This window comes from Anopheles arabiensis, chromosome 2, assembly GCF_016920715.1.
Source record: "Anopheles arabiensis isolate DONGOLA chromosome 2, AaraD3, whole genome shotgun sequence".
NCBI classification, from domain to species: domain Eukaryota; kingdom Metazoa; phylum Arthropoda; class Insecta; order Diptera; family Culicidae; genus Anopheles; species Anopheles arabiensis.
Window position 1 is genome coordinate 12,258,668 of NC_053517.1, and position 26,884 is coordinate 12,285,551.

The 26,884-nt window shown below is 45.2% G+C and overlaps 1 protein-coding gene across 10 annotated transcripts in view; it reads left to right on the forward strand.

The window, feature by feature from the left end:
* Positions 1 to 26,884, forward strand: part of LOC120900402 (uncharacterized protein CG43867) — a 184,787-nt gene that overhangs the window by 26,449 nt on the left and 131,454 nt on the right. The window contains exon 2 of one of the 10 annotated variants that reach the window (XM_040307363.1): positions 4,726 to 4,853. The exons of the other annotated variants lie outside the window; for them this stretch is intronic. The gene's annotated coding sequence lies outside the window, so the exon portion shown is untranslated. The remainder of the gene's footprint in view (positions 1 to 4,725; positions 4,854 to 26,884) is intronic. 10 annotated transcript variants of the gene reach the window in all.

Sequence of the window (26,884 nt, forward strand, 5' to 3'; positions counted from 1 at the left end):
GGTAGTTGTGAATTACCGACGATAAATCATCGGTAATAGGAAATTGGTTTTTCTGCCGGGTGACCGCGTGCAATCAGTGATCCGAAGTGTAGAACGTGCACTTGTAAGCGGCTCCGGTGGCTCGTTCCTGGCTCTGCTGGAAGTTCTTCGGTTATAGTCTATGTAGGTTTTTATGGTGCTTTTTAGTAACATTTGGTCTGAAAATTTCAATTATATTTAATTGATATAGAATCATTGGATCAATTTAAAGCAGCTGGTATGGTTCAGGTAATATACAAACGAACTAGTAAAGCTTTAAACTTTAAATGCAGTATATTGAAGAAGTCATCGAAAATATAAGTCAAATAAAGTTTTTTTTAAGTCTTTTTAAGTGTTTGTTATCTACATCTGTTAGCTGTATTCCAAAGATATTCGAGCAAAGATATTGCTTCTGAATGTACCTCTCACAGCAAATACTTGTACAATCTATTTAATTCACATCAGATCACCTGATACGCCTAAAGGAAAACCTCCATAAGTTTGGACCATTCAGAGGGAGTCGAAAGCTTGTCCATTGGTCGGAAGTTTGCTTCAATGGATAATCTTGTTCTATGTTTTCTGAGCGTCCCGAGAAAAGGCCCTTCGTACGCTACCATAGTGGAGTGGATGATTGCATGGAATGAAAACAACGCGTTAAGCTTTCCTGACGAAATGAACGCTTCGATACATTGACTGGCGGATGACGGACGGACACAGCGAATGCTGTCAACCGTTGTGACATTCGGAAAACTTTTCGATTCATTTCCGCCTTCTGGAAGTTGTCCAGTAATGCTTCGGGGCCAAAGTTCGTCAAACGCCACTATGAAGAAAAGAAAAAAAAAACTACAAAGTTGTGTAGATTTTTGGGGTCACCGAATCTGTTCGGAATGTTTCGGGATAAAATCTGCGTCGTACTTTCTTCGGCAAAGGATCTAAACGAAATCCCTCTTCAGGGGGAGATTGAGCCGGTCGAGGGAACATACTCCTCACACACACACAGTTTGAAATATGTTTGTGCTCCAGTTACGTGAGCCGCACGTGAGCTAGTTGGGAAACTTTCGCTCCTACGCGAAGCTGAAGCTGGTGGCCCGACGATCAACCAACGGCGGAAGACACTGTCAGCTACCGGGGCGTACCGGGGTGAAGAATATGGGCAACAAACTCCTGCCGCCGCCCTCCCCATGCAAAGGATAAGAGTGTTGGTGAGGGAAATAAAATGTGAACTTGATGACGCAGCTTCGATGAGGGTGCGGCGGAGATCGGGGCATTCGGTGGGCTGGGAACTGAGCCCGGCTGTGCATCTTGTCAGCGGATGTTGAAGTTGACGTCTAGCAGAGGAACTTTGCTGCTGTACGCCCTCGACTTCCTGGTACCGCGGCGGGACGACATCATCATCCCAGCCGTTGAACTCAATATATGTTCTGTGGTGGAAGCGTCTACGTATTACAGCGCAGTGTGGCGGTGGAGTGTCGTCGGGTCGGGCGCAAATCTTCCGCCAGCCAGGGGATGTCACGTTGCACGTATGAATACTAAATAATCCGGCTGGGCGGTGGTGGTCGGGGTGGTCCTGCGAAGACACCGGGGTTACCGTTTTCTAGTTGTTTCATTGCTACCGCTGCTGCTGCTGCCGGATAAAAAGTCTGATGACTTAGCCGGGGATGCTGAGGATGGGTTTTGGGTAAAAGGAAAAAGTTTGAAAATTGTGTACATCCTTTGTCATACATTGTCTTGGCCTTACGGCCGCCATGGAAGGAATTTTGCACCGTGCAGATAACCCTGACCGGTTAATGGTTGGGGGGTCGTCAGCGTAAGGGCATCTTAGCGACAGGCTTTTCGGTACGGGCAGCTTCCCAACCCCCGAACCAGGTGCCGGCCGGTGTGATGTACGGGTGTGAAGACGGCGAATGTACCTTATTAGCTGAAAGTTTAATTTGAGTTTCTGGTAGGGGGGTTGGTAAGACCGCCCCATACCGGCAGCAATGTGGGCGTCGTATGATATTTGTGTACCGCTCGGTGCTAATTGGTGTGCTCTCCGGGGCACATGGAATATGAGTGGTGTGTGTGTGTGCCGAGTGAACCGAAAACGGAAACTTTTTGGCAAGATTGCTCGCAACACTGGTGCGGGGTTGGGTGTTGGTATGAAGGGAGGGGAGGGCAGGGCAATGTGTACGCTAAACTCACGGACGCGAACAAATTGGTGATTAGTTGGTGTAGGTACGTACAGCACAGTGGGAAGGGAAAACACAGGACAAATAGGAAAACATTTGCAACTCTCAGCTACCTGGAACGAGCGAGATATACAGGGTGTGGTTTTCGCTCGATGACTTGGCGTTAAATTGTGTATTAAATATTTACTGCATAACTTTTGTTTGTATTATAAACTTGCTGATGGACTAGTGAAGAGATGTTTAAGAGTATACTTTTGCTTAATTTTAAAATATCAAGAGAATCTAACGGTTCATGTGATATGTAATACGCAATACTATGAACCATATGTTTGCTCATGTAACATGTAACATTCCATTCTTGTAAACACGTTACCGGTAAACTCACTTCAAAGGAGCTTTGAAGTACGGTTTAATTATGCATTTCGCTCGTGCTTATTTTTATCTTATGTGATGTTTCTAATTCGATTCACGTTAAAGAGATGATTCTATTTTCCGTTGCGTTTAGCTCTGTTCGTCCTGTTTATAACGATGTTATTTCAGCTTCACTTGTTGACATTCACAAACATTAATGCGGGACGGGATTTAAACAAGATTTGGGTATAATCAATTATCAATGTATTAAATGTTTGTTGCTCCTATTCGTCATTATGAATGCCTTGTGGATCAGTTGTATCTTAAGAACTTCCCGGACCGTGTAGTCCATGAGTAAACAAACTACATCGAACTCAACCGCTTGCTGTTTGGGGGAAAAAGAGGCTTCACAATAAAGATGGTGAAAGTTACAAAACAGTCGTAAAGTATGATCTCATCAATCGGGAGACGGGTGAAGAATTAACAGGACCAGAGGAATCTCCCTCCGTTCCCCTGACAAGGCTGTTCTGGTCTGGTGGTGATGAAACCGCTTCAGCAAAAAGGTGTACGCTGCGAGCTTCTTATGTCACCATTCTGTGGCTGACCATCACCAGCCCGGGATCTTGCAAGCCTCCGGGGGTGGATCGGGCGATAGGCAACTAAATGGGGAAAGTTTAATATATTTTCAATTAGTACACGGTTGACTGCAAAAAGTGGACGGAAAAGTTGTCGTGGAAAAGGCGTATCAAGGAAACGAGCACGACGGTACGGTCCCTTGCATTACACCTCATTTTGATGAGGACGGCGTTTTCACGGCGTTACCGGTGTGTTAATGAAAGAAGTTGTATTTGTGTGTGTGCGTGTCTGTACCAAGTCAGACACTTAACCATTTGATGGAAATTGTTTATTTCTCTTTTGCTCATTCAACATCGGAACGTAAAATGGGAACATTTTTTCAATCATAACCTTCTGAATAAAGTTGTGCAGTAATTATCGTTAAGGTCTCTTCTTGTTCTTATAAGCAATATGTAGCAATAGAAAACTCTTCTTATTATTTCAAGTACACACTCACTCTCTCTTTCTCATACAAGTTACGCTCATGGAGAACATTTCATTCTTAATGTTGTGGTTCACTTTCATCCGCTTTAGTGACATCGTGCTTGTAGTCCTTTTGGCAAAAAAAAACCATACACACTAATTTGCAGCTTGTCGTGTAAAGAGCAATGCAATCTACTTCACCCATTATCAACATTCGCTAAAAGAATATCGCAATTACTTTGCTGAGCGCCAAGACGGGGCCGGATGCTTGCTGCCCTTTCGTGCCCGGGTCGTATAAGAAACTGGGAAAGAGTTCATTAGTTGTTTTGTCCTGCAAACTGCAACCCATCTAATCGACCGGTTGAAATGTGAATTGCTTTATCTTGACAAGGGTGTAAGAAGGCACGGGTATGTAAAGGTTAAGCTGCATTAAGATCGAGAACACGAAGCGATTTAGAGGGTTGGACAGTTGCCAGATGGGGTTGGAAGATATTGCACGATAGTAGAGTACCTTTCGGTACGCTCTTCCTCTTATCGTTTCAATGGCACACCGTGGCCGTCTCGAAGCTCTTGGAAGCGGTATGACTAGTGCGTGGCTTTAAGATTGAAAATGAAAAAAAAAACACGTATCCTTGGTATTTCATTTGGCTTTTGTTGTCAATGGGCAAAACAATAATGCAGAATTTTAGCAAATTTTTCATGATACAGATTTATGTGTACAATTTTTAAGGAAAAACATACACTTCATTAACCATGTTAAGACCCTACCATACAATCAACCTTACACTTGAATGGGTCTATATGTAAACGTGTGTAGGCGAGTTAATCAAAACTAATACCGATGCTAACACAGCCGCATAAATACGAATGTGATGTTGTACGTGATCGGTTTACGCTTCATTTGACATTCTTCCAAGAAAATTGATCACTTGACGACGATATCGACCGACAACAGCACTTTGCGTTTGATTCGATGTCGATTGTTTCGCTCATCTTTCTTTCGTTCCATCAGCATGCGTACCTAGCTTTCATCAACCTTTTTTGTGTTTGTTTGTTCCTTCCATCGATTGTATTCAAAATTCGTAATACTTCATACCGGAGCGCCGAATTCAATTTCCTCTCTTGCTTTCCCGTTTCTTCTACTCAACAGGTAAGTTCACCGATCGCCGGGGATTCGGTTCGATACGACGGGTAGTAGCCGGATCACAGCTGGAATTTCGATTCCTCCCACCATCGAAGAACAGAGATAGTACGTGAGCGATGCCGGTACCGGTGTGCGTAAGTGTTTCTTCTTGTGTATTTGCCTCATTTCTTCGCATCATTGAAATCAGCCGTGTCTGGCTGTGGAGTCAAAGTGAAATGAGAGATACGCTACGACAATGTACGGCAGGGCGCCCGAAAAACCTTGGCATTGAAAAAAGGGGTGGTGAGCAGGTGTAGTGCGGTTTAATGATAGGCGCGGATGGTTGGTGCGTTGGTGCGTCGAGTAGAGTTACTTTTTCGTTTCGTTTTGTTTTCGGTTTTTAATGTGCGAGTATGTCACAGCGACAGAGCGCTGGACACAGACGGAATTTTAAATTCGCGCTAGAAGGCTGCTGCACGTGGGATTGAAGTGCAGCATTTTCGAAACGGGGTGTTGCATACGAATGAGGAATAATCAATCGCGTCCCGCAGGATATGTGGGTTTGTGTGGTTGTGTTTTTTTTTACAAATTACTGCGACGGATTGCTCGTACGAGAGAATTTTGGAGCTGCGTACGTTAAAAGTCGAATCATTTGCATTCTTGAATGGATGGTACGATTAATTTTGTAATTGTATCACAAAGGAACGTGAAGGAAGGAGGACGTTGAATTATTATTTAAATAATTGAAGGGATATTATTACGCTCCTGATATAACTCTTATCTCAGTAAAGCTTGTCATATGAGTCGTTGTATAATTTATTGTTGTTGTAAATTTAGGAACACAGGAAAATTGTTGTGCAATTTCCCTAAAAAAAAACAATATTTTATTCATCGCTTACAATTCGTGGTATGGCTTCACAAAATATATAATTATCGTTAAGCGTCGTAATCGCGCACATGTACGAATTGGATTCAAATGCAGTTAATTGAAAAATGCGGTTCACGGGTGGTACAACCGACTAAGCACCGATGTTATTTATGCTAGTTACGTGATTAGTTTGCATAGTTATCGGCTAAAAGTAACAATGTAAGGTTTAATTTTCCCAATTTCCCATAAACCCTCTCCTGAAAACGTTTTTTCTATCAGGATTTTGTGAAATTAAATTGTTTCCTTTTGCTAGCAGAGGATCCCGGAAGAGGTGGTGTGGCCAGAATGAAATTAAGCACATTCTCTTTCAATGGAAAACACCGACACGGCACTGGACTCGGCATACGGGTAGCGTATTTTTCCACGAATTAAACCGGAAATGAAATGCATCCCCAAAAGAAATGCGCTGCCAAGGGGATTGCTCGTACGAATGTTGCTAAAAGAATCCTTTTCCAGCAGTAGCAGCAGGACCGTGATAAGCTTTCGGGGAAATGTAGTGTAAGCTAGACATGTTTTCCTCCCCTCTTGATTTTTACTTATCTACTTGTATCGTTTCCAAAACTCGTAGCGCGGTGTGCGAAATTCACAAAATAAAAAAATAAAACAAGAAACCCTTTCCGAAAACGAACAACAACTTCGGGGCGCCTTTGCGCCCTTAGCCGCACCGTAGCGTGTTGTTGTTGCTCGCCCAGAACTCGATGATAAATTTAATGAAATTAAAGGTGAAAATAATGAAAGGTACGTGGGCGGAAAGCTGAGCGAATATCCCGGAGCTTTTCCCGGCTAGCGGACACGCAACGCTGCAACGATGTGTACGTGGTTCTCGCGTTTTTGTTTGATTTTGTGTCGTGAATTTGGTACCGGTGCGCTTGCCAATGAAACCTGCCCCCAAATTCCCCCTTCCACCCAGTGGTGCTGTGTGTGCAGATGGGTTTGTGCCAAAGTTAAGCCAAAACAAAAGGTCCCGCAGCGAAAAACATCATTTCAGCGCAGGGAACGTTCCTGTGATCGACAGGTTTTAGCATGGAAAAAAGCCAGCGAGAGCTGTGGAATGTGTTCTGTTTCCCCAACTCGGGCCCGCAGAACCCAAAAGTTTGGCTGAAATCACGTGCGTGAAATTGGAGCTCGGCATGTGAATTGCTGCTACCACAAACTTTCGAATCAATAGTGGTGGTGAGACTCGCACATACAGCCATGGGAGCTGACAAATCATATGAATGTGACGCTGAAAGCTAACCCATCGTCCATCTTTTTCCCAGCAGCAAAAAAGAGCAGTCTAATCTCATTTCATTAGCTTCACAACAGTAGCGAACTTTGCATCCAGTAGGGGAAAAAAACAAACAATTCAACTCTCAATAGGCAAATCAGTCACGATCCACCACACAATGACACGTCACGCAAAACTGGAACCCATTTGAATGCATGCGGGCTGCTACAGCAACGAAATCGGATTCCATAAATACGGTATTGGTCCACATTATAATTGTCGCGTTTCGGTTAAAAATGAAATTAGAATGGCCGTGGACACCACCGTGGTCAAGTGATTATTTGAATCGGGCCGAAGTGAAAGCTGCTCGTACCTCGATTGATCGGGTTCATTTATTTATCCAATTAGATCGGATGCGGTTTTCGGGCCGGTGGGCACGCTTATTGAACATTCGGTGGGGGGCAAATTTTGAACGGGCGATTCAGAATAATTGCGAATTAGTTACACCTATTAGATAATCAAATCAATGGAATTATGGTATTGCGTGTGCGTTGGTGTCATTTTAATTGGAGATTCGGGGGTTTTTGTTTGAACGTTCTAGTGGAAGCTCATTTGCAGTTGGAATTTGTTTGATTTGTACCTATTTGGTTTCATGGTTTAAGTGGAGTTCATTTAGAATTATTTCATATCGTTAGAATGTTAAAAAATGTGTTAATATAATCGATCTGTTTTGTTTTGTTTAACATAAATTAGCTACTATTTAACTAGCTGTTGCAATAGCAAGGCATTCTTGGGAGAAAATTTTTGCTCAGCTGAGTTCAAATTTTCGATATTGCCATATCTTAGCAATGCAGATATGCAGAGATTAAACTTCCACCATCACTTCCAACTAAAACAAACACTTGCAAACCACGCTAAACCATCATTCGTGCCGCGCTAGCTTTACTTTGTTGCTCACGATCTTGGAAAATCACGTGGCAACTAGACCGGGCCCGTATCGTGTCATTATGGACTATTAGTTGATGCTATTCTCGATAATAAGTGCGTGCCCAAGAGCATTGCTCAGGTATATTGGGGCAGAACGAGAGGATAGAATAACTAGCTTCGGTTTCGTTTCTATACAACATTCGTAAGAGGAAGGAAGTGTGAAAAACTCATTCTGGATGCGACTTTAGTGTCATCGTTTGAGCACGATTGATTGCATAAAATTGATAGTTGTTTTGTATTGAATTAAGAATAAATCCATTGTAACTTCTTCCTCTTAGCGTAACGACCTACGAGGTCATGCCGGCCTAAAGTAGTTTCGAAACTTATTAGTACCATGCAGGCGGATCCATTGTAACTATTGATATTGAATTGTGAACGCTAGGTTCTACTTTTCAAAACTGATCATTAGAGTACTCAATATTGCGTTGAATTGTGTTGGAAGGTAGCTTAATTGAAACCTTAATTGAAAGACATTTGAGTTACCTATACTTCGAACACACATAACCTACAACGCTTTAGCTTCTTCATGTACTCCAACATTGCCCCTAGTAGTAGTTGACGCTCAATGAACTCGTTGCACACATAGCGAACAGTCTGAACCCGGTGCGTACTACCGTTAAAGGACAATATTTGGCTTTGGCCGTTGCGTGGTGCCCGCCAAGGTGGAAGATTCTCGCAAAAACAATGTTTTCCATGCCGGCGGGCTCGTTAGGTATGCGGATCGCATCGTATCGTTTGCATGAAACTCGGGCCACAGTTGACCGAATGTAGTCCAATCAGAAATGGCACGTTCGCGCGCTTTTGGGATGATTCCCGTCTCTGGGTCAGCTGGATTGCCCGTCCCGAACCGAACGTTCGCGGGCTCGAAAGGAGGATCATCGATCTCATATTTATGCGCCGGGAGCTTTTCCGGGTTTGGTTGTCGTTCCCGTCTTTCCGAAAACATCTCATGCCCGGTTCGGTTTGTTGTGTTTCGTATTGGGGGTAGCAGATGAACGGAAACCGTTGCCTCTCGTGCGAATGGTCTAATTCTAGCCGGCAACTGTTCCACTCTGTTTGTCCAGGGTCGGCCACTTCCATACCCATCCGGCAGGTGGGTGAAATCGTTCGCGCTCCCAACTGACTGACCGACCCGCCGTAGCTAACCGTAGCTAGGCCCGTTTCGGGACGTGTCCTATCTCAATAAACGCAAAGTGCTTCAAAACAAACTCGGTCTCTCGGTCACTCGTCACGTATTCACGAGGCCCCAAAACTCCCTCTCCCCAACCCATCGGTGTCCTTTATGTCCGAGTTTCCACACCCATTACGCTGCGGTTCGGGAGTTTGAAGAAGTGGCTAAATTAGGGTTACCACTATGTCTTGAATTCTTCAAACTTGTGCACTTCAGAGACGTAGTGTTGTCTGCCAAAAAAAAAAAAATGGGTTAAAGAACGATCAACTTATTCAACCTTTCGGGACGGGATTACTTTCTTCATTTTATTCTCTTCATATGCAAAGCAGTCACGTTTGCTCCATTCTTGGAGTACGGGATGGGTTTCCGTTTCCCCATGCATCGCGGGAGCATATCGGAAAATGAGGGCAACCCTGCCATTGGCAAAACTTTCGATTGGTCTAATTTTGAGGCGAACCATCCAATTTTTAGTGTATCCGTTGTGTGTGTGGTGCTATTATTAAACCCAATGGCCAGCTCTCCCGCACACCGGTGGCACTGGTTCCAGCAAATTCATTGCCAACTGTCGTTTACCACCCAGGCTTCCTTTCGTTCCAGTCCTCCAGGGTTGTCATCGTCAATGTGTGTGTATGCACCGTGAACGTGGTGGACCGCTGAAGTGAATAAATTTAAATTGGGAATTTAATTCCTTCGGCATGTGCAGCAGCAGCAGCAGCAGCCCCATGCCGGAGGTGCAGACCGTTTGAGACTGTGGTTTTAGCTCCGGGGGTTTCGAGAACCGAGGGACAGAGGAGGTCTTTGTCGGGAGTGTGCTTCTATGCCGTGCGCACTTGGTCGCCCCTCGTTGGAGCGCCGGAGTCCACACCGACCCCACCGTGTCCTACTGGAGAGGGTGAATTTTTGGTGCAGTAATAAATCTATTCCACCTCCTCCCGGGCTTTCTCGACTACGGGGATGTCTTCGTGCAAAACCCTCAAGCAATATCCAATGTGGTTGCGGCCTTGGATTCCTATACGGTACGCAAACACACACAGAGACACACAGAGACACTACACCTGTGACATTCCGCAATCGGCCTCGGTAACTACGACGTGGCTTCCATTTCCCCACCCTAACGCCAATCCGCCACAAAGTCCTAAAGCCAAAGCGTGCTAGTGCCATCAAAGAGGGGCGCTAGGCTGAAATGTGGAGGTATGGGAAGAAGTACCAACCAGCCAGCGAACTCAAGTTTTCCGCTTCGTTACTGGGCTTTCGATGGGGGAGCGGTAGGGTGGACGGATTTGGCGATGGTGGTAGGTGACCGTGTTACCAGGGACCTTCATTTTCGCTTCGCACCAGCGGTGGGCACATTTGGGTGGCAAAGTTTTCCCCTCTAAGGGCACGGTTGGCTAGTTGGCGTTTTTCTTTCGCCAGTCGGCGTTTTGGGTAGCTATGTTAGTTGGTGGGACTTTTTCGACTCCATTTTACACTTGGTTTTGGGGGCTTGAGTTTTGCTTTGGGGATAATTTGGAAAGGAACCGTATCGGGAGGAAGGAAGAATTGATTGAGATTTTTACCATTTTAAAGTGCATGTGGGGACCAATTGAAGATGCGTTAAAGAGGATGTAGATAGCCTAGTAGAATGTATTTTAAGGGTAGCTTTTCTAGCACACTATGCTACCATTATTTTAATAGAAAATTGTTTTGTGTTTGATAACTCATATTATTTTGATATTTTAATGTAACAAAACCCTAAACATTCATTTAAAAAGACCGGCTATCATTGTGTCATGTTTCGTTTTGAACATGATATCGTCATTTATTCATTAGGAACTTGTACATCGACCATCATTGTTTATTCAAACAAAAGATACCGATTAGCTTAAGTAGCCATTCTCAATACACCGACAAAAAGCGTATCAATTTCACCAAACTTTGTCCTCTGGGCAGTGTATGACCGGTGTCGGACAGAAGCGGGCTCTTTGCTCTCTTTAATCCCTGTACCATTACTATCGTAGCTTGGAGATACACTCTTTAACAACGGTTTCGGCGTTTGCTTCATACGCGAACGATGTGTTTCAATTTTAATCCTCATGGGTTTTGGGGACGACCAACGAATAGTACCGCGAGCTGGGGACCTGACGTTTGAGGTGATACTGCTCTCAACAATCGGCTAGAAACATCAGGTGCAGAATCAAGTATTAAGTAGCATTGCACGGTGAGGCGAGGGAAGCTGTGACTGGAAAACGGGAGTCGGAAGTCCTGTGTAACATGAAATAATCGTCCGTACGAAGGTAGCAGCTGCTCTCTGTTGGGTAGTGGGGAGGATTTTAGAAACATCTCGTCCCAGAATCGCGCGTACAATCGGAAAGGGATGGGAAAGAACGCGAGCACCACCAATCCGTGCCTGGCCTCAATGACAGCCAATGACGGCTTGACGACAACGACCACTGTGTACCGCCAACGATGGCGACGACGACGACGACGATGGCAGCGAGTTAGAAAACGAGCAGAGAAAATGAAACTATTTACGCCCGAATGGATTCCCGACCTGCAGCTGCAGCAGGGTGTGAGTTGTGGTCAGAGAGGAATCGGTAGAGTTGATCGCTTCGCCAGACCGGAACCGGAACTGTACGGTCCTCGGCCTCGGCCCCCTCAATCCGCTGCCCTTCTCCCGCGTGGGGATTATGCTTCCGGGTGGCGTGGTCTTACCGACGGATTCGCTGCTATCATGTAGTGTAGTGGTAGTGGAACGAACGGTTCGGTCCCGGCGCTGCATCATTGGCTCTAATGTGGACTAAATGCTCACTTCAGTCAAACAACGACGGTAGGTTACGGGTGAAGATAGAATAAGAGCATGTGAATGTTGAAATTTTTCCAACCCGTAGACTTCCTGCAGCTTCCGGAAGGTGTATGAACCTGTGGACAGTCATTATCAGCGGAAATGTCTTCACTGCAGGCCGCTCTGCGCAATGGGAAACAAGGGTTGCATATTCCCTTTGATTGGTTCACTTTTGCCGGGACACTGTGGGTGTGGAATGAGGAAGCAGCTTACGTACAACAGTTACCTTTCACGTGTCTTGTGCCTTTGTAGGAGAGAAGGCGACATTTTCGTAAGATCCTGAGTGTGCTATTTGAGCTCTTTATCGCTGCAGGCTCGAGCTTTGCACAACCGCAAGCTGTCACGGTAATTAAACCTACCGAGAGCTCTCGCCCAAGACACACACACGCGTACGCCTTCCGGGTGTATGCAGAATTTATGGGTATGCTCTTCCCCGTGTCTTTGCCGAGACACAGCATGCAGTCAGGTGCATCAAATTACCCGAAAAGCGCAACGTGCGTGTCAGCGCGAAGGACACTAAATTTCTTTCGATCGCTTGCCATCGAGTTGAGCCAAGGGTAAGAAGAACTTTCGTAAAGTTACACACGCCCAAGAATGCTTAGGATCTTGGGCGAAGAACTAGCCGAGCACATGTGCCCGGTGCTCGGAAGATGAATGGATCGTTTTGTTTTGGGGACAAAGTTTTTTTTCTTATAATGTTTTTTTGTAGCTTCTCCCAACCGGGAAGCTAACACTCTTAAGGGTACGGTGCAACCGTGTCCTGACATTAATTTATTAGTTCCGGGGAGCATCCTTTCGGTGTGGTACAATAAATTACCAGATCGGATCCATCTGGTTTCGTCCTTTTTCGTTCGTGGTAAAGGTTAATACGCTTAAGTTTGATGTTGCTAACAGCGGACGTATTTTTGGAGCTGCTGGCATACTTTGGATGGAATCGGTTCTCATTGGCCCCTGGTCACGTGTGGATTGTACGTCTTATGAAGAATAGTTGGAAGCTCTTGTGGAAGCTTATTAAGTCCGTTGGGACCATCGTTAGTAATTCTCGTAGCAAAGCCTGCAAAAGAGATGTAAGAAAGATTAATTAGAAATACTCTTCGCTTCGATGTAAATGGTACTGATTCCTTTTGAAAGAAACTTAACAGTCGCTTCGTTAGAATCGTGTCAAGAATCTGTGTTGATGTTTGAAACGAAAGATTTATTCGAGATATTCGTCTGAAGCAGAAATCAAACACCAATGAAAGATTGTACATCTCAAAAGTAAAGAAAAACAGCAAACTACCTCAACTCTTCTCGTCTACATGGAAAGTCGTCTCTATCTCTAGGCACCGCACAATCGACAAGCACAGCCGGCCCCGCTCCATAAGGATCGAAAGGTCCTGCCATAAATATTTGATTAAAGTTTGTAAACTGTTCCTTTGCTGTAAGCGAAAAGTAGCCGTGCAGCTTCTGCAAAACCCTTGCGTGTGTTTGCTTGCCTACTCTTGGGGCAAAAGGACACAGCTCAAGGACATGTGCAGCTTCACAGATACGGAGCTAACCAAACTTGATGAACGACCACATCTGTACCCACACCGTACACATGCTACGGAGCGTAATGAGAGAGATCAACCGTCCGAAAATGGGCAATGGGCTGGAAAGTACTTACATCGTTGCAAGTTGCCACCTCGGTACACGATTCTCGGAAGCAGGGGAAATGATTTGCTTGCCAGTGTGTTGGCGAGAAACTAATTAAAAAACTTTGTTCCGAAACGGGTTAAGTATGATCTGCACTGCAGTGTAGCATACAACTAGCGGGTCTAATCAAAGATAACAAGCTCAGCAGGATTTAGTTCGCTAGCTGCTGTGGCACACATTTCGGTCTTGAGTCGTAAACTTTGTAATGAGAGTATCTTTGTAAGTAGTAGCTTCTTTTGAAGTTACATGCCCTTCGATTTATGGCTTTTACGTTTGAATTACTTCCCAATATTTTGGATGAGAAGTTGTAGTAAAGATAGAGTGGGTAGGAATTTGTGTGTCGTGATGTACTCTTTTTAGGATAGTGTAATGTAAACTATTATAAAGAACAATCCCTGATACTAGCATAAAAGAAACAAGCGACACGCTTGATTTATTTCAACCAATTAGATGTGAAATTCACCATCAGAAATGTGTGGATTTTATTAGATAATGTCTGTTTTTGTGACGCAAAACACGAGCCATTACTCTGTGCTCCCATTCCAACATTTCCACCCAGTGCTGCTGTTTACAATCCATCAAACACATAAACGTGTGCTGGCAGCAATCTCCCACATCGCTACGTATCGCATGCCTCTGAGTACATCGTTATGTCGTGTGAAATTGACACAAATCACGGCTACGAAGCTTCGCGGCACGATGGCCCAGGTCGTTGGATCTGATTTCTTGCCCTTGTGTAGGATGTTGTTGCCTGTGTTTAGCTTTTCCTTTCACACATCTCCGCTTAGTATAGACGCAAAGCTCGTTTTACGCGAAGCGCGTCACGGGAGAAGAGAAAAGTCATGCAAAAAGCCAGCGCGTCAAGCATACATTGGCACGAGAGCAGCGCTCAATCTCACCGGCAGCGATGGCGACCGGATCCAAGAGAACAAAGTAAAAAAAACCGGCACAACATTTCCGGCACGAGCACATTTCATGACAAGGGCCACTAAATTATTTAAATCCTCGTCAGTGTGTGTGGTAGCGGTATGTAACGATACAGGCAGTCCTTGTCACGTTTCCGAAAGGGAATACACTTGCGCCCTCGAAGGATGATCCGAGCGTGAGACGGAGAAGCGGCGGACGGCGGGTGTCCGTTTATGATCGCCAGCCGGTCAGAAAAAGCTAACGGAGCAGATATTAAGAAGTGGCTCACCGGCTTGCCGTGATTGGCACTGCCACTCGTGGATGGTGTGTAGTGGTGTTCCAGCTTCTCGCCGCATGGAGGAGTATCGCTCTGCAGAATGGACCACTTGGTGTGGACCTGGCGCTTCATGGCTGAACGGCAACTCCCTGCTGTGCTCAGTGTGTGTGTGTGTGTGTGTGTGTGTGGTGTAGCTTGGTTTAGCTAAAAATTTGCACATCTCGTTATTTTTCATAGTTCCCCATCGGTTAATAAAAATGAAATAAAGTGTATCGCCACCGGTAGGATCACTTCCTTGCGCGCAGCTTGCGGTCGGCCTTCCGACCTTGAGCGTTCGGTGCGGAACAGTCTCGGTTGCTCGCTTGGGGAAGGCTCCGACAAAACATTTGGGACATGGCGGTTTGGCTGCGGCGTCGGGGAAATTGAGACGATGATTGGAAGAAATTGGTCAAGAATAATGATATCCGTTAAAGCTTCCGTTTCAAAAACGTAGAGTAAGGGAGTCTCTATCATTTGAATTTCCCTATTGTAGTAGTACATTTATTACTTAAATTTCATTTAATTTGATATTGTGCAGTACCACAGTACCCAGAAGAGCTCGTTGCTTTTACAGGGTTTCGAATCATATAAGGGAATAGTTCAATCACTTAGGGGAATGTTGCAAATCGGTAGGGGAATATTGCATGCAAGCTGTGGATGTTTGCAATCACTTAGGGGAGTTTTGCAATCGATTAGGGGAATGTTGCAAGCGTACTGTGGAGCTGTCATCAGACTGTGGGTGCCGGTGTAAAAAGCTACGAATTGATACCGATGATGTATTTTTAAAAACATCGTTTGGAGTTGTTTTCGTGTGGAATTCTGCTGTACGCATGATAAACTAAATAAATCCTGCTGCGGAGTCATAATTAAACATGATAAGTTAGTAAGATTGACGAAAATATTTTAAGGTATTTACAGCGGCACCCACAGTCTGATGACAGTTCCACAGTACGCTTGCAACATTCCCCTAATCGATTGCAAAACTCCCCTAAGTGATTGCAAACATCCACAGCTTGCTTGCAACATTCCCCTACCGATTTGCAACATTCCCCTAAGTGGTTGAACTATTCCCTTATATGATTCGAAACCCTGTATCCAACCGTTTGGTGGAAGCTAATCGACTGTAAATTTCAAATACCCCAACCCGTCCTTCGACAGTCTGTGCGCTCAATCATTTCGCAAACTAATGCAATCATACCTGCATTAGAAATGCCTCCCAAACCAATGGATTCTGGAACCGTCATGTACAGTACCGAATTTCGTTCGGAGCATTATGAAAATCGCAGTCAATTGGTGTGATTTGCAAACTACCACCGGGTGGACTCCACTTTTGTAAAACCGGGCAGCGTAAATGCTTTTGTGTGTCAATTTATATCCGTCCGGCAGCGCACACACGTATCCTTAGCACTGTACAGGATGCATTGGAAAGGAAATGCATTGCTGCACCCCATCACCGCCATGTGTATATCGTTTGATCTGTGGCGTTTTGCTGCCGACGGGGCTGTTTGAACCGATGCTAGCCTTACGCCTAATCGCACACTGGACTACGCAATAAAATGGTGGGTGTTTGAATAAATGCACCCAATTCGGCCAAACGATTGCATTGCGGCGGGGATGTTACAATGTGCGTGCATAGCAAAATCTACGGCTGCACAAATGCAATTGCTTTCATTCAATTCGGGCAGCAGGCCATGGCAGGATGATCGCCGGCATAGCGATGCAAATGAGCCGCATTTCGCAATAAATAGTTTCGTCCGTAGCGCAACTGCAGTGGGGCCTGGTGTTTGGTAGCTGTTTAGGCTTAGCTGTATGCAGAAGAACCTAGAATGTGCAGTTTATCGTACTATTTCATGGAAGTTATTTAGCGCTCCAGCTCCTGCTTCCTGTGGGATAAGTTTGTGAGTTCGCTTCTCGTTGTGTCTAGCGCGCTTCCTGGATCGTGCTTCGTACTGAATGGCATCAACGCGGCCGCACGATTTAACGATCAATTTTGGAAACTTTGCTTGAAATATTTTAACCCCCAACGGTGTTATTGTGCGTTATTTGTGAAATATTTATGACCCATTGGTTTTACATCCTCCCTTTTACTAATAAGTGCAGCCGCGCATCGTCTTGCTGCGGACGATGTGCATCAATAATTATTATCTTTATCGTGAATTATTATTATTATTTGCGCTGGCTTTCGGTCCCGATTGGTGCGCCCACGAGTCGCTCTTGTGGCGATGATTATTAATACGATCGTAACATCGAACGAACCCGACCCCAGTGTTGCTCGGTGTGCCATCATTTTCCTCTGTTTAGAGTGGATTAACTCTTCCGCCCGGTTTTGCTTGCTGGGCTTTTTGTCGGCCAAGACACACATTGGCCTTTATGCCCTTCGCGTTTTGTTGCTTCGCGAGCAAGAGGTCAGTGTCAATTGAGTTAGCTTGAGTGGAATAATGCTCATTTTTTGTCTAGCTCCCGTGTCTGAGACGCTACTCCGAGACATGGTGGTTACGCATACTTAGGGCCGCAAAGATTGTGAACAGTCAACAGTAGCGTGGGCGACGCTGTTTGCCTTTCCGGAAATGGATGCGTAAAGCGCATTTTACCATTTAATTTAAACACAACATTTAGAGTGGCAAGCAGCGGGTATTGCTAGTGAAAGTGGCTCATAATTCGAAACGAAGCTGAGTTGGGCTTTAATAGGAATAAATCACTTGACCATTACGCTGTGACGCTTTTCGCGAGCAAAAAAAAAAAAAGAGCGATAAAGGTACACACTCCACTGCATATGAATTATGTTGAAACTGTTTAATTTCCTCCTACTGTCACTAGTTCATTAGAAATGATTCGGTCGATTGGATTAATTAAATTCAGTTCCAACACTTAATGGACCGTTGCGCGTGCTCATCCGCGCACTCGCGCGCTTTTGTGTGTTTTATGTGGAAAGGTGCATTACGGGTGAAAACTGCAGCTTAAAACAAACATTGTAACTAGACACAGTTCAGCCAGACGTGGACGCCGACGTGGGAAGCGAAAAGCAAAGCGAACCTAATACCAGAAACCCACGTTGCATGAGTTGCATTATGCGGCATAATTCAATTTGTGCCACAAATCGTTGAATGAACGCCAACAACGGATCAGATACGGTTGGTTTGGGTTCTGGCGCCACAGCGAAAGGGAAATGGAAGGGTTCCATTGTTTATCACACACACATCTGAGAAGCACACAGTTCATAATTGAAAATTACTGTCTGTGATGATTTTTCGATTAAGTGCACCGGGCGTTCGGTGGCCATTATTATTTGATTGAAGCAAATGAAGCGTGAAATATGGGAAATTAGTTACAGTTTGATCGCTGTGATACGCTGTGACTGGTACTGATTGGTGAAAGTTGGAAGGAAATTGCGTTTGGAACGGATTTCTGTTCAGGGCATTAGAAATGGTACTGCACATACCATCACTATTGTATTTGTTTTATTCTGCAGCAAACGTTTCAAATTGATTGTCATCAGTTACGTAGCGCAAAAGCAGCGTGGCGTGGTGGTGACGCGTGGACCCTTTCGATCATCGATTCTTTGGGCAATGTTTCTTTGCCCACTCCCCACTCGAGGGCTCGATTCAAACCCCGCAATGGTGATAGCACACCGTTTGTTGGAGCAGTTGCAAACAGACCCGATGGACAATTTCCATCATTGGATTCGATTGCAATCTCCGTCTCCGTCCGACCGTAGGCGCAAATCTGAATAATATTTCAATAAAAGTCATCGATTTATGAAAATATATTCCACACAAAAAAAAAACAAAAAAAACCGGGTGTAAACGAAGGCCCGTATTGCTCAAAGGGGGAGACAGGCAGCATGTTTTGGTGGTGTATGTTGTATATTGGCAAATTCTACAGCGCCTAAGCGCCTCCCCAGTGAGGGAGTGATGGGGGCCCCCCTATGCCGAATGGAGAAAGAATGCTTTCGCCTTTACCCCGGGTCAGACGGGCAGGGAGGCAGGAAGCCTGACTGACATCGCTTTCAAATCATGCATGTAAGTGCGCGCTCTCTCTCTCCCTGCCCCACTGTGAAGTACACCATCCACCACCGGGTACATTGTTGTGGCTCCCGGGAGATACATATTCAAACTTGTGCTCGTAATCGATTCGAATGAATCACACCCAATCAAGCGAAAGAGGGGGGTGGGGGGGGGGTGGAGGTGGGAAGGTTGCACGGTTATTCCGGGGGAAACATGTGTTTTGGGAAGTATTTTTATTTTCTTTTATTGGCAATCTGTGTGGAGGCACTTTTTTTTGCTCTTGGTTGGCTTCCATTTGCGGAGATTTCGCAACTCTCGGTGCTCCAAATTGTTGTGATCCAATGATATCGCCCGCTAGCGATTGTGCTGGGGAAAGCAATAAATGGTTTATCTGTGGGTGTTGTGTTTACATGCAATGGCAAAATGGCGTGCCCCGGAGGGACTGTTTTTGTTGTGTTTTGATTGTGTATTACGAGATTCTAATTCGTTTAGAGCGCATCGCTCCAGCTTTTTGCTGAACAAATATCGATTGCAGCGGCCCTGAGCGATGGGGGTTTTGGGGCCACATTTTCCCACGCAGATAATACTGTGAACATCATGCATCTTACTTTACCAACACCAATAAAGCAAGCGTACACACATACGCTCAAAAATGGTCCTATTATTCTTTGATTATTTTTAAATTACGGACTAATTAATTGCATTTGCTCGATGTCCGGCGCTATAATGAATGATCCCGACCTTTCCATCGGGCAAGGGGGGGTGGGAGAAAAAAGGTTAAAAATTAATCGAAATTGCTCATTCGGGTGTACGTTTTTATATCATGCAATGCTGCTAACGGCAGGATGCACCGAAAGAGAAAAATAACATCGAGACAAGCAAAAAATGCACTTCCACGCCTATGATATGATGGTTATAAATTTCAAGTAAATTAAATTGAGTTTAATTTATTTATGTTGCTCGGTTGCAGCACTTCGGACCCTCTCGGGACGGGCCATCACATCACTACGCACTACGCCGCTTAATGTGATGGATAAAAATCGCGCAAAATAAAACACACAACAGCGTGTGATCGGTGTCGCGCCAGGCTTATCATCTCCTGTCTCTCGCTCTCTCCCATTTCCGGTGTGTGTTCGGTCGCTGTGCGGGATTGATCTGCCGAGCTGTGATGATGCACTTTTGGCTCATCAGCAAGTCCCACATGCATGCTCTTGCCCCCTCTGGCCGGTGGCGTTTGTTTGAAGGGCGAAGTAAATTATGTTAATTCGACTGTTATGAAGAGTCATTCCATCATTTGAATAACGCGCCAACGCATCATTTTTTTCTTCTTCTTCCTTCTATTCGTTGTTTTGTGGTGGTGCGTGTCGCTTACGCATCGGTAATTTACTCCAGCAACACATGCTTGTTGCTGATGAAATGGATGATGATGATGATGATGATGATGTCTGCCATGGAAGTATACTTTGGTTAGTTTATCGTTCGAGGACCGAAGTGTAGAACTGCGAGATAAACATTTAAAAGTTGCGTTTTCGGGATCTAAATCCAAATAAAGGGTTTGTTTGGTCTAACTACAACCTAAACAATGCTTCATTGTGGTAGAAAGTTGAGCACAAAAATAATCAAAAAATCTATTTTTAACTCCCTTTGGTTGGATATAAGTTCGCAAGCTCCTATTCATAGCCAGATCGTCATAATAAAGAATCCGTTTATGGTCTTGCACGAAGAGCGGTTTTGTTCGATATACGCCCGAACACGTTTTCCAACCACTTCTATCTACAAAGCGACGGAAATAGAGCAACTCTTCCATTGCCCAAAGTTAAACATTCAACCGATTCGCAACATCATCATGGGCTCGTAAAAAAGCGCTAAAATATGCCCTCGATTTCATCCTTCATACGCTTCCCCTTCACATCAAACTCCTACTCCAAGCCTGGCCCGCTCCAGGGCCGACGGTTTTTGTAGCCGAGTATTATCGAATATTTATATTTTCCGAACCAAATCGCAAAGGCATCTGGTACGTATCGGCCGGCAAACCGTTTTTTTGCAGCCACTGTCCCCACGCACCCCAAATACTGTTTGCATCCAGCATTATCCAGCGGTGGGTGGGGGCGTCGTCTTGTACAAGTCTTTTCCCGCTTTTACGCGAACGGATAATTCCGTACACACACCAAACGCAGCGGAGCCCTTTGGAAGCGTGTGTTGTAGCGCAACCGAAACCATATGCTAATGTTGCTGGGCGTGTTGCGAGACACAGCTGGGTTTGACAGTTTTGCTGCGAAACATTCGCAATACACGCACCGCGTATCCTGTTCCGTGTATGGGTGGGTAAGATTGTATCGGTTCCGCAAAAGAGGAGTGAAACCCGTGCGGGCAACTGAGTTGCTGCAAAAGTTGCTGCCCTGCTCCCCAAAGATCATCCCATTTGTCGCTACCGAAATGGTCCCGACAACAGGGAAGCCCCAGGGAAAGCGGCACTGTACGCAGGGTTGTGGTGTGTGGAAAATCGAATCGAAAGCACTTCCGAATAGGGTGGAAAGAAAATGGCAATATGGAACAACACACAGCGGCAAATGAAGTTCTTGCCCGGGTGGGGGCAAGAAGACGCCCAGCACGCGAATGTTGGCTTGTTTTTGTAGGTGCGTGTGTGTGGATGAAGCACATAAAATGGTGGTGTAAAAGATAAAATTGTGAATCGGGCCAAATTTTCGCATCATACATGCTGCGTGTGTGATTTTTGGTTTTATGATAGTTGGTAAAAAGGAGGCTGCACAGTGTGCAGTGGTAGGATCTTTGATAGGTCTGGTGAAGTTGTTGAGAACCTGTTGAAGGACTGTGTTTGTTAGTGACGCTACGATTCGCAAGACGTTTAATAGCTTGTTGGTAACATTACACTAAATAGTTAATTTAGTGTAATGTTAACCGAAATGTTTGATGAGAATGATAATTTTTTTCCTCCGGTTTGCCAGTTTGAGGTTCGATGTCTTTTGTAGCATGTCTTTATGCGACACAGTTTGCATACCTTTCAGGCTGTTTGTAATATAGAAAACCGAGACATTCTTGGATCATAGATTTATTATTCTATAGATGTGCAAAAGGCTTCGTTGTTCGTCCTAGCAGACCAAAAAAGCTTGGAAGTCGCAAGCAGATTCATTCAAGTCATTTGGTTCTTTATTTGTATTTCATTCATTGGGGCCCTTTCCGTTTGAAGTTAGTAGGCTGAAATTTCAGCCTGTCAGCTCTTTGCATTGTATAGCAGTTTTCGAGCAGTTATCTACGTGAGTATAATATACAGGTGGGCTTATCCCAAGGTGTATGAATTTAGAAGGCTGATTTTTATCGCTTCTGCTTCTGAATGAAGATTTTAAGAGTGCTTTGAGTATTCGTCAAGCCTCCAGAAAGCTCGTTGGAGCAAAAGTTTTCACTCGTTCTGTCAAAAAGTGATGTTCAAAATTGGTTATAAAAAATGCTTTGAGACCACCTGTACTACATACGCTTTGATTCCAGATTCTATCACCTGATCTCTTTAATGCACCTTGGGATAAATGTAAACAAACCCGTGTTTTCGAGCAGGTACTCGAATATAATTCTAGCTTTGAGGCTAGAATAATCTAGACTGAATATTGCAGGCCAGTTTTTTGTGTGGTTTTGTATGGAGTGTTTACATGATTTAAGCCTCCAACTGTCAAACTCCATACAAAAAACTGACTAGAATCGTGAAGGGCCCCATTAACAGACTCTCATTTAAAATCTGTCCTAGTAGTAACTATCACAAATGCAATATATCTCCATCCTAATGACACATTTCTTTGTTCCCTTACTCGCTCGATTTCGCTCCCGCAACAGTTAACCTACCAAGCTCCGCTCTTGAGTGGTACATGTTGTGACACCGAAATTGTTATTTTGGGTCAACTAATATGTCAAACTTTTGGCCGATCAAAAGCTCATTTTGGTGCTGTGGCCACCTCAATGCGTCCTGTGTGGTTTTTTCCCATCATTCACGCTGCCAACAAATTGCCACCCATATGCTCATTTGGCGAATGCGTCCACCTTATCGTTGGCGTAAACACATCAATCAATCGAGAGCAACACACGCACACACACACAGATACACAAAAAATCCCAACTCTACCACCTCCGAGATCAGCAAGATGGATCGGTGCAACACACAACGGCCCGCACATTTGATCCAGTAGTGCACACGGCTGCGGAACTACTTCCGCTCCAAGAGCTTTCGGGCTGCAAAAACTCTTGTCATCTGCAATGAATTAGTGGCAGACTGGGGCCGGCCTCCCATGCGCTTACCACCCGTCTTTGCATTAGGGAAAATCGATTTATTGGATGTGTCATTCGGACGGGGGTTTTGGGGTTGATTTTTTGTCATCTGTTTGACGCACACAACTCGAACTGCTTAACCATTGTTAACCTTGCCCGGTTTGTGCTTGCCCTGGTAGTGATTCCTTTTTCCCCGTTCCCAGACCGAAAGGTTATTGGGGGATGAATGAATATTGGTAGGAGAAGCAAGAAGAAGCAGACGAATGTTGGGGAAAAATCCCGTGGTGACAAATGGGCAGTTGCGTTGTATTCTTACCCACACTTTTCCGAACCCCTCGTTCACCGGGCACGAAACCATCACAACCGAGAAGGGAGAAAAACGGCGAAAGCGTCACCGCGCTTTTCTCACTTAGTTCCTGGTGTGGCTTGATTTATGGTGTTGATGAAAGAATTTTTGGCGCAATGGCACCGAACTTGTGCCGTTCGGGAGTGTGTCCTCCCCAGTGTGCCCGCCAACTCACTGCTGTGATCGGGCTCGTTAGCGAGAGCGGTGAGGCAAGTGGTTTCGCGAACGATTTTTAGACCATTTCCCATTTCCATCATTGACGCACCTCCCAACAACGCCGGGCTTTTTTGCTGTGTTTCACCCGGTTACCCGGTTTTGCCAAACTGGCCGAACTTTATCTATAAATCAAATTGATAAAAGTTTTCGAGGAAGAAAATCAAATTTGTGTTAATGGATTTATTTGCTTGGTTAGTGGTTAGTGAGGGGAAGCTCCAAGCACTCCAAGCGTAGACTCAGATCTCTTGTACACCACTCACACACACAAACACACAGAGCCATGATGGCTCTGACGGAATGTTTGAATGCTTATAGCGGAATTTTACTTTTCCATTTGGCCCTGCTCGCTAGGGGAAACAACGTTTCGCAGCAATGCGTGAAAGGCTTCCCTGGGCGAAATGAGACTCTCCATTTTCTTGCTTTCATCTTTGTTTGAACCGAACGGAAGGAGAAGAAGAAAAAAAACGGCGCCGATGATTGAGTGTTTCACGTGGCGGAAGTAATTCAACTTTGACGACAGTTTCTGCTACCTTTCTGACCTGGTAGAAGTAGAGGTTTCTTTTTTCAAATTCAAAGCTTACAGCACTTTTGCTAGGTTTTAGGCCTTTCTTCTAGGATTAAGGGGCTTGTACTCGGTCTTCTCGAACGTTGCCGCTTTCGGGCAGCTAGGCTTTACAGTTTGAGGACAAACCAGAGCAGTTACGTTTTTATTCGAATGCCAATCACGCCCTAAGCACGAAATTGTCCGTTTCGCTTACCTACGCACGCGGTACGCTCGGTACGTGTCGGAGCAGCAAGTGTGTGCCCGTACCGGGCAACAAACACTTGAACCTTCCTGAACCGAATGGCGTAACGCAGTAATTATTGACGGTTTTTGTGTGCTTCCCCTATTCCTACCTAGCACAGTAAGGTCCTTTCACGTAGTGCGTAGCACGGTCGATAATTATTTCCAAGCGGTAACGATTATGCAGTAGGATTTAACCGTAACCAATGGTTCGGGACAGCGAGACACAATGTCTTTGGAGCAAACACCTTGCCAGCGTGTGTGTGTGTGTGTGCTGTCCCCGAAGGTTGCAAACGGTGGGCAAAAGCGTTGATTGGATAATCTCAACTCGTAGCTATTGCTCCGGCAATTCGAACGGGCGAACGATCCAATAAAACTAGAACCAATCTCTAGCATGTCTTGGGGCTTGGTATGGGTGTTTGTATGTGTGTGTGTGAGCGAGAAAAGGCGAGTTACTGCAAGTTATGGGCATCTGGAAAATCCCAAACCCAGTATTAAGGCTTCAGCATCCGGCACGACGCCGCCCGTCTACACACACACACACACACCGGGCTCTACCATAAGTTAAATGTTATGTACACTCATTTGACCCATTTGGCACCACTTCTAGGCAGTATCGGGGAGAGCACTTTATGGAGCGGTGAGGAACAAGAGGGAGATGAAGCAGGGAAATATAGTGTAGTGAAAAATCCGCAGTAATTTGGGCGCACAAGAGTGAGCTTTCGGAACTGCGGACGGCATACGGAAAGGGGAGGAGGAGGGAGGCTTTTGTACCAACCTCGGGAGAGGGGCTGAGTGACTAGTTTCGGTACCAAGCAAACCAAATTCCTAATGGAGCACAACGGAAGCGAGCAGTTGGGTGAGGCTCAGTATATTTGCAGTAACACTTCACTGCACGAACGCTTGGTGAGTGGTGCTGCAGTAATTTGCAAGAGGTAAAAGAATGACTCCCGTTCATCCTTTCTCACTCGGTGGTTTGGTTTGGGTTTTGTGGTATTTAGTGCTCTCAAGCTGGCATCTATTTACTTAATGTAAGTCGGCTCGAGCGTTTGGCGAGGGAAATGGGGTGTTGGGAAAGAAAATGGCTTGAACCAAATTGCAATCGAGTACTGCCACGAATTGTGCATGATTGTCGTGGAAGAAGTTATTGGAGCATGTCTCAAATGGCGCCATGTGTAAGTAAAAGGCTCTTGAGCTTGAAGGGTTTCTGCCTTCCAGATCTTATTAGACATCTTGTCATGCAGAATCGATTCAATGTGTGTTTTATCTTATAGTATCATCCTTTTGTTGGAATCATTTTTTCCAATTCGAATGAATCTCAACTGAATGCCGCAAACTTATCAAACAATTTGCTACTACAATCCTATTTGTACGGCAATGTGTGCAAACAAACGTTGCTATTGTTCAGCGAGCCATATGCTATCGTCTATTTAGTGCATGATGAACAGCTTCACTCATGGTTATTTAATTCCTTCTGCTTCACCCAGCCAACCAACCACTTACAGTAGACACACATAAAAGAGTGCCGTCGTCCCGTGTGCACGTTATCTATGAAAAATCCAATTTCCTCCACGTGCCGCCACTATCATCCCCGGCCGATCATCCTTTTCAAACCCAATCAAATATCTCGCACTCCACCCCCCCCTCCGGCTGACCCACATCTTCATGTCCCATCGAACCTTGGCTTTGTATGGGCGCGCGTTTTGTTCGATTTCATTTCGCCCGAATGCGTATCCGATCGGGCCGGTCGTGCGCTTTCCCTCGCTTTTCAGCCCCGGAAGTTGAGTGAGAAAATGCGTAACTTACTGGTCACATTTCCAACCACATCCACAAGGCCAGCACGGAAGGCAGTGAAGGCAGTGATACTCTCCCATCCCAGTCCCCTTTCTGCTCCACCAGTGTTGGGCCGTTATGATGGGTGAGAAAATTCTTTGTTGAAAAGTGATAGAGCCCGTTGAATGCGTGCGACGTGCCATTTCAGTTTTTTTGTTGGCTCTGTTTGCTGTTGTGGCTGCAGACTTTACCATCGCTCCCCCTGCCATCAGAACAGTGAAAGGGGTTTCGGTTGATTTTTTCCGGTTGTTTGGAACAAAATCGGTGACAGCGAACGCACCGGGGGTGATGACGCGTTCGAATTTGTGTATTTTTGTTTGTGGTGTTCAACTGTGATTTTACGGGCAGATGGGGTAACTGGTGAGACCGGTTGCAATGGGTTCCGGCCCTTGCCTTCTCGTTGCGGTCCTATTCCGTCTCGTTTGGGGACATTTTTATTACGCAGATAAATAATGGGAATGGATCGGATGTGTGTTCGATCTCCCCGTACACGCACAAAGACGACCGGTCAAAGCGAGGCAATTTTCCGGTGGGGGGAAAGAGAGCATTGGAAAGGATATTCGCATACGTTGAGTGGGTTTGATATTCTATTTGAGTAAACTATTTTTTGTTTTGCACAACACACGAAAAAGTGAAAACAAAACATGTATTGTTTGGTGGAATATTTTAAGCTACACTGCCACACTTTATGCAAACAGCTGTTTGGTGAGATAAATGTTCG